The 11,064-nt window shown below is 30.4% G+C and overlaps 1 long non-coding RNA gene across 1 annotated transcript; it reads right to left on the reverse strand.

The window, feature by feature from the left end:
- Positions 1–1,239: 1,239 nt before the first annotated feature.
- Positions 1,240–7,719, reverse strand: LOC135135351 (uncharacterized). The gene is made up of 4 exons (XR_010281510.1): positions 6,871–7,719; positions 4,608–4,824; positions 4,199–4,511; positions 1,240–3,444 (listed from the first exon to the last, which is right to left on the reverse strand). It is a non-coding gene; the product is annotated as an uncharacterized LOC135135351 (long non-coding RNA).
- Between the last annotated feature and the right edge of the window lie 3,345 nt (positions 7,720–11,064).

Raw genomic sequence — 11,064 nt, forward strand, 5'->3', positions numbered from 1 at the left:
CCTTGCGGGTGTGTGCTCTCGCAAGATTTTAGAGTTTGCATTTCTCTTATGTGCCGATAGGTGGACATACTGGTTTGCTCTCTGTATTATCAACGGTTTGAACTTCTGCTAATATTTTATGCAGGCAATTTTACACAGTTGTATCTTTCAAACTCACGTTAAAGGACATTCACTTCACAGATTTGGGTAATTTTAATATTTAACAAACTGTATCTAAAATTATGTATAAAAAGAGTTGTGAAGCTTTTAACAAACCGTATTTAAAGTTAAAGAAATTAATAGAGTTGCGAACACTGACAACATTCGAATAAATTTTCGGAGGACCTTAAAGAAGGTTGAAAACAGCGACTACTATGTGTACAGCCATATCTTTTAAACATAATTTAAAGGAAAGTCACCTTTAGATTTAAGTATTTTTCAATATTTAACAACTCTATTTCAAATTAAATAGATAAATAAGAGTACACACTGAAAATTTTTATTTACTCTATCATCGTAATTCTTTAATATGTTTTTGAAAGGACTGTTCTAAAATTGTTGTTAATATTTTACTACCAAACGTTGAACAACTACAACTTTTTGTCCTTAATAAAACCCATTTCTCTTGAGTTTGGATTGAATAATTTCATTTGCCACAAAAATGTTCAGTTACAATTTTAACTAAATTATACACATCTTACGGCTAGTTTCATGGCTGCGTTGAACTGTCTTTCAAATTAAACGAACTTTTAACTTCGTTGAAAGAATTAGTTTTCATAGAAGTACCTGACTGTTAATAAATAACTTAAATATTATAATAAAAGTTGCCTTTATAAATGTACCCTATCCTGAATTTTAAAAAGAACCGAACAAACTTATGCAGCTCACAATACACACAGTTTGACACTATGCCAATTTGTAACTATAATATAAGCTCCATATCAAATATTTAACTCGGGAAAATTTACAATTTTCAATGTTTGATACTGCAATAAAAAGCAATCACTGTCAGTAACATTTTATTTTTTTGTGTTTACTATATAACTACAATTTTTGTGAACCACCTACAACTAAAGAATATTAAGAAAATTATTAAGGTAAATGACAAAATTCCAAAAAAACTAACACTACATACATACATATTTATCTCTACTGAATTCAATTGCACAATATTCTCAACTGAAGATTATTACAAAAAATTAAAGTAGAAGACAAAAAAATATACTTGTACTTAATTCCAAAAAACTAAAGGTACCTAAATAAATATTTCCATTTAATTCGATATTAAATGCAACTATATAATGACCTAGTTTTACAAACAGCTTGAAAAACTTTCTCAACTGTACGAACAATAGATATTATAAAAAAACTATTAATGTAGAAAATAAAATATATCTAGGAATTCCAAAAATCTAAAGGTACATAAATACTTCCAATTATGAGAAATCGCTACGTTTGGTTCTTATGATATTGTCAATATATATTCAGAATTTAATATCTCCCTTATTAACACATTTACTGTTACGAAAATTTAAATGTAACCTGTCCACAAGTTTCGTTACATAATATGAGAATTTTTTTAACCTTCAAACTTCCGGGTGGTGTCCAAATGGACCCCATTGATACAATTTCCTATTTTTTCCCGTTATTTTCTGGTTTAACGATAGTGGTATTTTTAGTAGCTTCAATTAAGGCCTTTTGCTATGCATTCAAAAAATATCAATTGTATGTATAGGTGTAACAGTCTGTTACAAAAAAAAAAAAATTAGTCTCTTGGGGTCCGCATGGACCCCACCTGGTTCTTTTTGTTGCCATTTTTTTGTCTATATTTTTGAGATTTTATTTCACCTGCAGGTTTTATTCTGAGAATTTAGTCTTTCAAAAACCATTGTTTTATTCTTTACTAGTTTATAGACGGCGTTGCTGTTTTGATACATACTTGCAAGCGTCAGTATCGGTGTCAGTGTGACAATTTAATCTCTAAAAAAAATTAAATTTTGTTTTATAAATGGCACCTTATCAAAATCGATATCAGTACAATCCCGCGGACGCTGTTTCGTCTATATAAGTAACGGGGACAGAAATCAAGAAATTTTTGCATTTCCTACAAAAGATTTGTTTGCCGAGTACATTCTACTCGTACTGTTGAATGTCAGGAATGCTGGAACAAAAAACTGTAACGAAAAATGCTTATTTAATATTGTTATGTAATTTTTTTAACTTGGTTGTGTTTAAAATTAATAAATAATTTGGATTCGCCAAAAATTTTTGATTAATTCCTTAATTTTGGCTAAATAAGGCCATGGGGTCCAAGAGGACCCCATGGCCTTAAAATTACACCCGAAACGATGTGTAATTTTTCCCACCCGGTAGTTTGAAATGATTTAAATAGTTTATTATCTCATATTTTTTAAATTTTGTTGAAACTTTCACGTGTTTTAAAAAATCAATATCTGAATTATATATGGAAATTTTGGAACGCGGTTTCCACCGTTTTTATCTCACCAAACTTCAAAAATCGTACCAGACATATCGTCCACTTTTTTTGTTGGAACTGAGATACAGAAAAAGAAGCATCTAAAAGCTTTTACTAGACAACTTTGACTGTCCCATTTCCAACGTATTTGGTACGATGGAGTTTTATCAACTGAAACAGTGTTCTGCAATTTCCATACATAATTGAGATATTAATTTTGAAAGATACGTTAATGCAAAAATTTCATTAAAAAAAAAGGTGATGATTAAATTGTTTTTAACAAAACTGACCTTGTGCTATGTAGAGAAAGTTGTGGAGATGTTATATTTAAAATTTTACGACCATACGTCCATTAATACTGGAAATATTACCTTCTGAATATGTACTGAAAATCACATGTAAAAGACCTAGCAGCTAGCCTTAATTTGATATTGAATCCAATTAAATGGCGATTTTGTTTTAAAAACAGTTTGAAAAACGTTCTCGACTGAAGAATATTAAAAATATATATAATCAAGGTACAAAATAAAAAACATACCCAGGAATTCCAAAAGAAAAGGTAAATGAATTGAAGTTAACCATACTCTTCAGTGACCTCGTTTAACTAGCAGTTTGAAAAACATTCTTGTTTACAGGAAGTACTTTCGTTATACAGAAATTTAAAGTGGATATTTTTTTGTTTTCTATCAAGTTTTAAAAACTGTTTGCAATAGAGTAGTTTCTTACGTTAATTTTTGCCTTTTAGATGGATTAGAAACTATGGCTTCAAGTTGTTTCGTTGACGGAATTCTTGGTTTTCCTCGAGAATTTCTTGACTTTTTATGTGGTGTTTCTATTTGGGAATGTTCTAGTATCAGCATTGTAATAGACTCAGTTTCTTTACTTAATTTCTTGTCATTACTTGTTTTGTTGGTGTTCTGTATGCTTGTTTTTTTGTACCGTTTTCTTTGATCCTGTGACTACCACATCAAGAAGTGGTGATTTCTCCGCTAAATAATAAGATTCTATTAGAAACAATAACAATAACATCTCGTATTATGTAGACACTTTTTTGTATCGTTGACTGCGTAGATTTATTGTTACCTATTACCCTATTACTTTTAGTAAATTACAATGACACGTAAAATTTTTACTATGACAACTATATCGCAAAAAATTTAAGCATTCACCATGTTGTACAGATTTCTCAGCACCAAGTGAAAAAACATGAACACGTTGGAAGATACAAATCAAAAGCATATTCTTTAATGCAAATACAAATTTACGAATAGGAAATATCAGAAATTGTAAAATCTGTTTTAACTTGGTGTAAAAAATTTGTTCGAAAAAAATTTTTCAAACTGCAGATTTAAAAAGCCCTAATTCAAAATCACTGCTTCATATAATATAAGAAATATGTTAAAGAGATTCATTTTTTGCGCTGTTAACTACCTAACTATTTGAAATATCAAGACACACTAAATAATAACATCGTTTGATTATTAATGTAGACCTAATTCGTTAATTTTTTAAACATGACATTAAAAATTTTTAAAGTTACTAAACCAATGAAACCTGCAGCGAGCCGATAACGAAATAAAGTTATGAAAACAGTACCTACATGATACAACGATACAATTTCAATAACGTTAAATAAAAAATGTAAAAAACCCAACCATAAAAAATAAAAAAAATTATAGCCTTACATGCTATCTAAATGTTTAAATCATCAGTTAGATCTTAAACTTCTGAGTCAATACTTACATAATAATTCTTTCGCTAATATGTCTTCGTCAAAATTCTCTATCTGTAACATCTTTTAAATCATAATCCTCCGATTGAATATACCGTTATAGTTCTAAAGATTTTACACGAAATTTCTCCAAATCGTCAGCTTGACTATTAAGTACTTCCAGTTAGGGCAAGTTACGAAATTGTGTGTTTCCCGTATATCTGAGGTCCTAACAGTTATCCTATACATTCGATCATCTTCTTGTCGACGAAACGTCAATAATCTTCTTTCCATTCCGAATCTTTTTCTTGACAAACTTTGGACTTTGGGGTGGTATTTACGCATCTGAAATTACAAAATATATTTGTACTACGTGTTTTTTATAAACATTTTCTAAAGTATTGCAATATGTGATTACATATTTTTAAAATTTTATTTTACCTTTTTACATCTTTTAGGAATTCTTTCTTTCCTTGTTTTCTAGGTTTTAATTGAAGTCTTAATGATACTGTTGTCAAGGGTGTGCTTTCAGAAATCTCGTCGCTGCTACTCCTGCTGTCCTCGGTGGGTATATGATAACAATCATCCTCACTTAGCTCTCGATCGGCATAAGGACCACTTTGTTCACCATTCGGGATGGTGTATTTTGAAGCTGAAACTGTATTTTTCTTAAGAAAAGCGATTAACTTACACTATCAAATATTATCAACAAAATTAATGATTTCAAGAGTGTTTCCTATTCAGAATGTACAAAACAATATGCTTTTACATCCACGAGATGTTAGTCCATCATTATACATATTTTGCTATAAATGCGTTTTTGAAAAACAATACAAAAAAATTGGTCTGAAGAGTTTAGACAGTACTTCTCTCGCTGTCGTAAACGTGACGACTGCATGCCTATGATGTTTTTTTTGCATTAGATTTCAAAGCATTCGGTTTTGTGTAGTTCTTGATTAAATCAATAAAATAAATTTGCGCATTCATTAAATTTTTTGAGTCACCCTGTAAATCCAAATCCAAAAAATATGACTGGAATGATAAATTACAAGAAGAGACTCATCATATTTTGCACATTTTAGATAGGATTATTCGGCAAACTTTTGAGCTGACGTCATCAATTTTTTGGAGGCGATAAGCAAATATATTTTGACTAAAAATTTCTTATGCTTTTTATAACCTTAAAACATTTACAAAATTTCAAAACATTCGGTTCAGTAGTTCTTGATTAAATCAATAAAATAAATTCACGCATTCATTAATTTTTTTGGGTCATCCTGCATATGCATATCCAAAAAATATGAATGGATTGATAAATCACAAGAAGAGGCTCATCATATTTTGTACATTTTAGATAGGATTTATTCAGCAAAATTTTGGGGTGACGTCATTAATTTTTTGGAGGGGATAAGCAAATATATTTTTACTAAAAATTTATTATGCTCTTTATAACCTTAAAACATTTGCAAGATTTCAAAGCATTCGGTTTGGTAGTTCCTGATTAAATCAATGAAATGAATTTACCCATCCATTAATTTTTTGGGTCAGCCTGTATATGCAAATCTAAAAAATTTGAATGGAATGATAAATCACAAGAAGAGACCCATCATATTTTGTACATTTTAGATAGGATTATTTGGCAAACTTTTGAGCTGACGTCATCAATTTTTTGGAGGGGATAAGCAAATATATTTTGACTAAAAATTTCTTATGCTCTTTATAGCCTTAAAACATTTGCAAAATTTCAAAGATGTTTATTATAACTTTAGGCGTTACCACAAAAATAAAATTCGCAAAATGGAATTTTATAATTTTTCGAAAAAGCTGAATTATATTGTAATGACTAAATAAACTTAAACCAATGTCTTCTACTTTTTGAATTTTAATTTCAGATAAGTGAAAAAGTAAAATGGCCCAAAAAAATCGTGACCGTAAAGTGAACATTGAATTTAATTTTATTGAAAAAAATCCGATTTTATTGAACCCTGGTACCTGTCCAAATTGATACAACCTTGCAACAAACTTCATGACGTTAGCAGTGTTAGCACATCATTTTATTATGAAAAACTCACTTGAAACATACACCAAGTAACCTTCCTTATTTGCAATTTCAACAGTGCATACATTTTTTTTACTTATAGGCGTTGTCATGAAAAAATAAAATTCGCAGAATCCTATTTCATAATAATAGGTCAGGAAAGTTCTGTCTAAATAACTTTTCACTATTTTTTTAAATTTACGCATGCGAAGTAAAAAAAATGTGGAAATTGTTGAACAAAATTTTATAATTTATATAACAAACCATGTAACGAATTGCTTTTTGCCGTGTTAAATGTAATTTTCAAAGAATGAAAGATTTCTTTACAAGATAAATTAGGAACTGGCAACTTTTAGTGAATTTGCTTTTTACTGAATTTATTTTGCGAACTTTAAAATAGATGCTGGTTAAATTAACAGAAATGCATCTATCGTGTAAAATAATTGGAATGTGAATTCACCGTCCACTCTGCCACAAGTTCCATGAAAGTACCGTCTGACCTAAATGTCTTTACATAAAGGGAGGCTGTGATTAATAAGCGTTTCCAATAAACATTGGCTTTCTGCCTCTGTCATATCCTACATGCACCACTTACAGCCTCCCTTTTACAATTAGATGAAAACTTTGGATCATACTGTTACGTGCAAACATTAAAAATAAATTTACCTGGTCTTGGCCTCCTCTGATGCCAACATTTTCTTCAGTCCTCGCCGATGCTCCTGGTAGTTCAATGCGAAGAAATCCTGAATGATCTTTTTGTTCTTGAATAATTTTCGTTTTTCCAATCAACATAACACGTGCCTGTTCCGTATTCATGTTGCACACACAACACATAAGAAGTTGAAAAAGTTTACTGCACTACTGTACTTAATACGACTCAATTTAACGCAAATTAATTTGCCAATGACATCAATCGCAAATTATTGTCGGTGCAGCACCCGCTAAATCGACTTCGTTCGCACTCCTTCGCACTATCGCATTTTTTGTTGCGCTGTCTGTGCTTGATAGTGGCAACACAGCTGCACAACTGGGAGTGTTACGCAATATTTTAAATAGAAACACTGCAGAAAAATGTATTGTTTAAAATAAAGGTTACCCATTTGATAAACATTTCACGAGCGTCGGTGGTCGTAACTGCACTCTCGCCTCCTAAAACATTTTAGGGCAAAAGTAAATTTTTACAAACTATTATACTCGTAACTATCGCGTTTCAATATCTTAATTTTCGACATGTCTCGTTTCTCTTGCAACGCACTAATTTTGTTGCATTGTTTGCTGAATAAGGAAATTCAAATAAATATGATAAGGCAAATACATTCATGCCAACGCCCGAGTATTGTGTAACATAATAAAATTGCTGTGTCATCGTTGGCTTTTAATTTTTAAAGGAAGTAAGGCATACCTATATACGATTGGTCAAAATTTCCGGAACGCCGTTATCTTTTTCGTATCAACTTTTTTTAGTATGTGTGCTCTGAGGTGTCCCAAATAAAATCCAAGGCCTCATGTCCTCAGAACGGATAGAAATTGAAATTTCGTAAACGCTATTGTTTTTAGTTTGAAACTTTAATTCAGTACACTACAGATAAGACCACATACATAATTGGTTTTGGCGGGTGACGCAAATCTCTATTTTTTTAAATTGCAAGGTATATATTTTTGAAAGCATTTTAACAGATGATTCAATTGCGAATCCAATAATGTAAATATATTATTTTATTTCTAATCGATAAAAAAATATTTCTAAATATGAAAAAATCCAAGACGAGTGAAATAAAGTAGTACTTTGTTTCAAACTGTTTTGAAAAAGAGTTATTTACGCATATGATCGGAACTAAGCAATACAACACATATAAGTGTTTTACATCACTGCAATCCCTACTTTACTGTATATTAAAATCCGTAAAAAAATATTATATACCGTGCAATTTAAAAAAATAGGGATTTGTGTAGTAAATTAAGCTTCCCATTTCAAGTTAAAAACAACAGCGGTCACAGAATTTATTTATATTTGTTGTCAAGAAAAGATGTAAGGCACGTAGTTTCGTTTGAGACATCTTGTACATGATACAGTGTAAAACACTTATTTATGACATTTCAATTTTTTTGCACTTCCGGTTTACCGGGAAATAATCCAAAATTAATAATTTTTAAAAAACGAAGTAGAGAAAAATATTCAAGATATCATTAATAAATTCTTTATTTTGTACTACACGGAGTGTTAAAAAAATCACACATAAGCGCGATGGCACGTTGTTGGAAATCCACTGAAGAACAAATTTTAGCAATACTAAACTTCAATATTGAAGAATTAACTTCATATTCTAATCAGTTTTAATACACGTTATCAATTCCGAGACTTTGGTTAATCCTGAATAATAAAAAAAATGGTGCACAAAAATCTGCACACAAGGCGTTAGACCGAACTTCCCGGGCCCCTAAAGCACAATCCAACCTATCTGCCTTCTCGAAAAATTTAAAAAATAAATGATTTTCTTATGATGATGCCCTACAAATTAAAATAATCATTTGTATAGAGTGTTCAAGTGCTAGTAAATCCGCATGCTATGCGTATGTTTCAAAGGAGTTTTTCATCACAAAATCTAGCCATGTGACCTCTATTCTAATAAATATAAACGCATTGATAAACTGCAATTATAGACTCATAATGTTTTGCATATTTTAGATAGTTATGATTTATTCGGCAATGACGATGACCTCATCAATTTTACTTAGGATACCTTTGAAACATTTGCAAGATTTCTGAGAATTCGTGTTTTGCAGTTTCATGAATAAGTTGTAAATTGTGAGAAAATTTTAATTTTTTCCCAAAAATCTAGACGTTAAGGATAAAAAATCAAGACTGGTTCATAAACCGCAAATTTAGAAGTAGGTTATTTTATAAAATTTGTCTGTCCGTCTGCTCTCTAGCTATGTCGATATATATATGACAAATAATTTGCGAAACTACTGGACTGATTTAAATAAATTTTGATATGAACTTTTATATGTATTTTTGGAATTTTGTGTAGATGACTAGAAAAATTTGTATAGTTATCTCAAAATTTTACAAATTAAATATTATTTAAATTTTGAAAAGGATCACATTTCTATATGTGCTTCAGGTTTATGAATCAGCTTTGATTTCTACTTCTCGGGTGTAAGCTAAGGAAGTATTGTAAGAGGATCCATTGGACGAATTGCCACTTTCATGTTTTCTCGACGTTTCATGATCCATAGAACCCGAAAAAAATGATCTCCCGTTTCCGTCTGTCGTTTATGTCGTTTTTTGTTCCACAGATAATCTCTGAAACTACTCGACCGATTGCTGTCAAATTTTGTATGTATATTAGGAATAGCATGTAAATTCTAGATAGTAAAACGTCAACCAAAATTTGCCTCTCCATTTCCACCACCAATGCGATAACGTCATCTCCAAAATTTACAATACTGAAAGTTAGATTTTATAAAATCCACTTGTGGTTTATGAATCCCTGTTAGGTTTTCAGCCTCTTCATAAAGATTTAAAAAAATCAAAATTTAGTAACATTTTGCAAACTAACTTTGAAACTGCAAAACCCAATGGTTTGAAATCTTGCAAACTTTTTAAGGGTGTCACGAGCACGTTAATCATAATTTATCCGTATATCCCCAACAAAACGAATGATGACATCATCTTAAAATTTTATCATATTATAAATGTATAAATATTTTTTAGGATTACTTATAGAGGGTAACTCAAAAAAAATTATGAATTAGGCAATGTATTTTATTGATACGCATAGCATATCCCTTTCCATGTATTTTAACAGTCGATACCTATTTCTTTTTAACTAAGGGAAAGTTTGTCTAGGTAACTTTACACAAACGTTAGGATTTTTTACCATATACCATAAAAGATTATGATACATTAGCAGTGTGGACGAACGTTGTACTTTAAAATGATGTACGATTTTCTATTCAGTATTCATTTATTTTAACTAAATGTGAAAAGAAACACCGTGCTTTGTAAATTCTGAACATTGTACTTATAAAAGACGGACGCATAACTTTGTAACTTGTGAACGTCGTGCCAATGGCATAATAACTTATTAGCGAAGGCCCGTCGTTACTCGAAAAAATTAACGAATGAAGCAATTTATATATTTTACTGGCCAAATCAAGAACGTTCACACCATCTCCTCAAAATTTTGTTATTAATAAAATAAATACAAAAAAATAAATATTAGATATATTAAATCAGAAACTGCAAAGCCGAATACTTTGAAATCTTAGGTTTGAAAATGTACATACATATAAGTTTCTACAGAGGAAGTGACTAAGCTTGTGCTCCTTGATACCTCATTAGTAGAGTCCGGAATTTTATGCACGAAATTTGGCCAAAATATGTGTAGGTATATATGTGCAGAAAAAATAAGAAAATATGTTTTAATTTTACGAAAATATGAAATTTTTTTATAAAAATAGGCATACATTTTGTACACTTGCAATAAAAAATTTGCGGTATGCTTCGAAAATCTAAAAATTGGCAGAATATGTGAAAATATGCAAAAGATACGAAAATATGTGAAAAATATTGATACATGCAAAATATGCAAAATTTAATATGTGTCAATCAATTCCTATTTACCTAATTGGCCTAGATCCGAAAGCATTTAGGTGTAGTATGAACAGTCATCAATATGCAAATCTCATAAATTTCTGACTCTGCTCATTAGTTATCACTTATCAGAAGCTACAGGGAAGTTGTACGGTTTTTTGAGGACCATACACGCAAATTACTTTCACCTACACAGAGTGTTCTATTTTTCAGGTGCAACAGAAAAATTAGTATTTTCAAATGGTGCATCCTATATATTT

The sequence above is a fragment of the Zophobas morio genome, unplaced genomic scaffold, assembly GCF_036711695.1.
Source record: "Zophobas morio isolate AGI-343-1 ecotype UQ-CSIRO unplaced genomic scaffold, CSIRO_AGI_Zmor_V1 ptg000024l, whole genome shotgun sequence".
Classification (NCBI taxonomy): Eukaryota; Metazoa; Arthropoda; class Insecta; order Coleoptera; family Tenebrionidae; genus Zophobas; species Zophobas morio.